Genomic DNA, 6,000 nt, shown 5'->3' with positions numbered 1-6,000 from the left:
TACTGTACCGACGCTCAGTGCGCTCAACTCACACCAAAGTATCACCGGTGTACTTCTGTATATTCGACCAAATATATATATAGTATCTTAGTGTCTGTGTTTATTTGTGTCTGTGTCTACAGTCTCCGTGGTGTAGTGGTAAGACACTCGCCTGGCGTTCCGCGAGCGCTATGTCATGGGTTCGTATCCTGGCCGGGGAGGATTTACTGGGCGCAATTCCTTAACTGTAGCCTCTGTTTAACGCAACAGTAAAATGTGTACTTGGATGAAAAAACGATTCTTCGCGGCAGGGGATCGTATTCCAGGGACCTGCCCGAAACGCTACGCGTACTAGTGGCTTTACATGAATGTAACATGAATGTAACATGAATGTAACAACTCTTGTATATTTGTCACCATACTTTACGTAACAATAGAACAGTTACACACCCCATCCCGAGCATAATGTCATTTCTTCCATAGAAGTGTTCCCAGTTGTCTATGAATGATATTGCATTTGATTTGCAATATTTGTCCATTTAATAAATAAATTGTAAAATAAATTCAGCAAATAATATAAACCCCCTTGATATAGTGGCTATTGAATATAGCTTTAGTAAGCAATTCTGGACCTTTTTTTTTGTAAGTATGGTAATTTTTTATTATATAATTGCCTTCATTATGCTCTATAAATGTCCTAAAAATATAGTTTCTCAAATATTATCGCAGGGTGGTAGGATAACTATCACCCAGCAAAGGTTTAAACAATTCCAAATCACTTTTTTATTATTAAGCTTAGGTATACACAGCAAAGTGCTGCTACCCTCTTCTATATTTTTTTTTTTTTTTTTTTTTTTTTTTTTTGAGATGTATACAAGAGTTGTTACATTCTTGTACAGCCACTAGTACGCGTAGCGTTTCGGGCAAGTCCTTAATCCTATGGTCCCTGGAATACGATCCCCTGCCGCGAAGAATCGTTTTTTCATCCAAGTACACATTTTACTGTTGCGTTAAACAGAGGCTACAGTTAAGGAATTGCGCCCAGTAAATCCTCCCCGGCCAGGATACGAACCCATGACATAGCGCTCGCGGAACGCCAGGCGAGTGTCTTACCACTACACCACGGAGACTAGACTATATTAAAGATTACACAGTGTAGATATAAAACTAGCTATGAGTTCAACTAATATTCCCATCTCACAGGATGGTTAGTCATACATGGAATCAGGGGAGAAAATACCAGCCTCAATACAAAAACAAATCAACTAAAAAAAAAAAGGAACTACGAGCCTCCAATTTATTTTAGTTTCCCTTGCACACAGTGTATAGAATACTAGTTTTCTTTGAATCACACTAGTATGACAAACTCATGAATTCTTTTCGCGCAGGGGTTTTTGTATTTAATTAAAGAGATCACACCATCTGTAACATGCAAATAATTATGTCCATGCATTAGACCTTCCTTTGAATGAATGAATTGACAGCTTAAAATCTTTGAAATAGTAAGCTCACCAGCAAAATCCATCAACCATACTGTTTTTTTTCCCTGTCGCTACCACACAATCAGATTTTCAGATTCCAGAAGGTTTATATTCCATAGCTTCTCTTGGCGGACACAGGAGTTCCTCCTGCAGCAGCCATCCTTCCTGCTGCTAAATTATATAAATATATTTCGATTAGTAATGTTTGGTTACATTTAACGCTGTTCTAGCCGCTACAAATATCGAGTAGTTTACTGTACACATACTCGAGAATCTGCCAGACCTGTAAGTGACGTCACTATAAATAGCGATGGTGAATTGTGCTTGTACTTTTCTAACAGTGTCTATTTCAGGCTGAATGGACAAGTTACGATGGTACGTTATGGCGTTAAATTATTATTGTCTAAATAATGTTGTTGTTGTTGTTGTTGTTTTAGGGGCGCCGACGATCGTAGGATCGGATGCGCCCCGGCGTACCCGTGAAGGGGTAATCGCGTAGCCCGGAAAGGTGAAACGCGAAGCCAAACCGCGAAACGAGTGACGCCAATTACTGGAAACTAATATGCCTCGCGGTAAATAAACTCATACAGGCAGATTATTGGGGAGCCTCAGGAGTCCCTCAGGGTGACAAGCACCGGCCCTGCCCCACATAGAGAACACTGGGGAGCAAAACCAAAAACTCAGCCCCCAGATAAATCGCAAAAGTCATCCAGTGCTCCACCCCCCTTACAGAGCAGAAGCCAATCGCCCACCACGACTGAGGGCACACCAGAAGCCCACCAAGACCCACCAACTCCCGGCACTTCTCGGCCAAGCCGGCACCGGACCGGAACACATTTACCAACAATCCTGTTGGTTGGCGATATGTGCGTCAGGCGTCGTACAACTGGACCGTTGAATAGTGATGCCAAACGGCAGTATCAAATCCAAATCGCAAAACAAAACGTGATCCGGCAGCTCCCAGGCGGAGGAGGCGTCCAGACGTCTGTTCGGCGTCAAGGTTGAACCAGGAGTCCGTCTCAATAGTGCAGCTTCCCTGGATTGCTATCGTTCAAATAGTTTTGTTTTGCACGTATTTGTGAACAGCTGTAATTTATGAGTAATAATAATTTATTATTCAGATGTATAACACCTTATTTTAAAGATCGAAAGGCCAATTTTGCTGTGCTCCACTACACCGCTGGCCCCATACTATATAGAATGCATTAGGCCCGAATATCACGGCGTGACACTTGTTTCTTATGAGCACCTTTTACAGACACCCATGATATAAATGGCTTCATCATTCCAAATTTAATTTTAAATAGTCACGTTATTCTGTGCCTTAATGTTTGTGGGAGGTGTGTAGAATTCGTTAGGGACGACAATAGCCTTCCATAACATTAACCTAACCTATAGTTTGGCCCACCAAGTTGTACCTTTTTTGTCAATTTCGTTATGTAAGGAATAGTGTGACTATAACGTCTGGCCTTGTAGCTGGTAGGTCTGACCTTGTAGCTATTATAGGTATAGGTTAAGTAATAATTGAAATTACGAAGCAATAAGATGCTTATCTTAACATACTAAGAAGGTTAGGTAAGGTCGGTGTTTTCTATGAAGCTTTTCAAGGTAAACTAGTATGTTTAGTATGTAACATATGCACGTATTTAATAAGTCAATATTGACTGTAAGAAAGTGCGAGAACGGGTTGAGCTGGTGGCTGAAATCCGCGTGGAAGTCGTTTGAATTTCGATTGGGTTTCGTTATTTTTTGAACTCATAATGAAGTGGTATAGCTGTTTGACAGCTGATTGTGCAAGCAGGTGTTGCCAACACCTGCGTCAGTGGGCCAGAATCAGTGCCACTCCTTGGACGTTGTTTGGGCTAGACATCATGTAGTTATTTACGTCTACTCACGCCAAGGGTATTTATACATTCCTGCTGAGGTCGATTCTCTTTTGTTGTTGTTGTTGTTGTTGACTAGCTCACGAATGCATTAGCATGTCTCCGTAGTTAGGGGTCCCATGGTGAGCGCACTACTTTATTTCGAAGAGTCATGTCTCTAAGGTTTTCCCAACCCGTTCTCGGACCAAGTCCATTCTATCCAGCGGTCGTCTCCAAAGACGCATTCATCAAATTTAATATTCTGTTCATTCAAAACTGAACTTTTCTCATATATAAATCAATATAATTATATATTATCATATTGTGCAAATTTAGACACTGGTTAGGTTAGATTAGGTGTTAAGGTTCTATTGGCGATTATTTGTATTTGTAGTACGGGGGTGAAGCATTTACAGCGTTGTGGTTCGAACAACTGTCGTCACCGAAGCACCTGTTCCGGAAGTGTTCGTACGTCATCAGTTGTGAGTCGTGTGTAAACCATTTTTCATTCATAAACAGGGGGTTTGGTGGTTGCATGGAATGGACTTTGGGTATTCGTATCGTCGTCCAAGCTTCGGTCGACTCCAAATAACGCATTCGTCAATTTGAACATAAAACGGTATTTCCAAGAAGATAAACTAATATTATTTCATATATTTTTCTGTATGTTAAGGCCTTGAATAGGTGTTTTAGTTCTTGGCGATTATTTGGCCCGTTTGTTTTGAGTAATAGTTACAGCGTTATTGACTCAGCGTGATTAACTATCATTTGGGAGGGGGGGGGGGGGAGGGTTAGAAATAGCCTAAGCTACTCTACCCCTTTGAGATGTATTTTTTCTTGTCTCAATAAGCATACTTGAACTTGAACTAGCATTTGATCAATGTTTATGATAACAAGCTGGGTTTTCAAGAGTCTCCTTTGAGAAGACTCCTGCCGAGACGACACAGTATCGGGTGGTGTTTCGGGATAGGGTTGCCGAAGCAGACCAAGTGAGTGGCAGCCCTCCTCGTCAACAGTATGAGAGACATGAGGTAGTTGAGTGTGTGCTGTGAATTCGTACTCACATTTGGTTTGTGCGGGAACTTCAAGTGATTTTTTTTATTATTGTTGCCGACAGCAGCGGGTAGTGTATTGTGCACCCCCATATTCGTCTAGCGAGCGGGAACGCAGAAGGATTACAAAAGGTATGGATCTTAATCAGACCCCAAAGGATGTTGTTTAGCATTGTTTTTCTATAATTTACCAGTACACGTAATATTAAATTATAACGATGCCTATTAACAGAACACCACATGCACTGTAATTTGAATGATAATATAATACTACACATTGGTTATAAGTTTGTCATTGGCATTAAAGTGATATGCCATTTCATGCAACGTGAATTTTCTTTATTCATATCTGGTTAAATTTTTACATAGTATAAGATGTAATGCCTATATCTGTGTCTGGCTTTAGAGTCAAGCACGTGTACATTATAATTTGATTGCAACCGACATAGCGCCAGTTATGGGGGGATAGGGAACCTGAGATAATTAAGCTAATGCAGATATATAAGCACAGTTTCGCACCTGCATATTGTCGAAAGTACAAATATGTCTTGACGGGCCACCAGAAAGACTTTTTTGTATTATTGACTTCATACAAACCTGAAATTTGTTTTTGTTAATAAAACCTTAACTAACCTAACCATCCTGGGCCTAATACAAGCTATCCGAGGCCTTATATTATACATATATGTGCTATACTAGGCTTGGGAATATTTATGTTTGGTTTTTAGCTGTAGTTTTCCGGAGACTATAATGAAATAATACAAAAAGTACTACTGAGGCTCCAGTACTATCATTTATGGAGAATGGGTTGCGGGATTTAGTTCCCTTATTTATGTGCGAGTTTCCCCTTATACATAGTTCTTTAGGGACATGAAGTTCCGTCAAGAGGGTTTTTTTTCCTCCCTCTATTCCCTGAACTTTTGGTTTTCGGGTTTCTCGCAGACACTGAGACTCTAGGGTCTCTCTCTGCATCTATATCGGGAGTCAGTTTCTCCATATAGAGGTTCCATTGCTTCTTCCTGTTGGGTTTGGGTTTCTTTTTCCTCGCTACATCTGAGGCCATTTTCGGGTTCTTCTGCTTGATTCGGGTTTGCAGTTTTTGAAGTTCCTCTTAATTTTATTTTATCTTAGGCTTAGATGTTCTTGCCGCAAGGCTATGGCCACGCATTGGAGATGGGGTAGATTACAGTTCTGCTATTGTCTCCTGATTAAGGTCACAGAACGACTTTATTACATGTGACAGTCGTAACTCAGTTACTTGGGCTTGTTTTGTGATCATGTAGCAAAACCTTTCTATATTCAGTAATTTTTTATAAATATTTGTTTGGATATTTCGTCATTTGCGAGTTAACAATGTATATTTGCAGGATTAGTCCTGTTTAATCAGGTAAGAAATAGGTATGCTAACATGGAAGAAAAGGCTAAATGGGATGAAAAATGGGTGAGTGAGGCGGCTTGCAGTGTAATTTACTAACCACACTACTTGTTACAGTTTTTTATATAACTTTAAAAAAATTAAGATTTTGGAATTCATTGCCATGTAAGATGACAGAATTAATGCCATTTGTTTTAAAATTAAAAAAAATGCTAGTGAAATCTAAACATAAGGAGTTAGATGAGGCTTCT

This window comes from Procambarus clarkii, chromosome 10, assembly GCF_040958095.1.
Source record: "Procambarus clarkii isolate CNS0578487 chromosome 10, FALCON_Pclarkii_2.0, whole genome shotgun sequence".
Classification (NCBI taxonomy): Eukaryota; Metazoa; Arthropoda; class Malacostraca; order Decapoda; family Cambaridae; genus Procambarus; species Procambarus clarkii.
Note: the sequence above shows the minus strand (reverse complement) of the source record.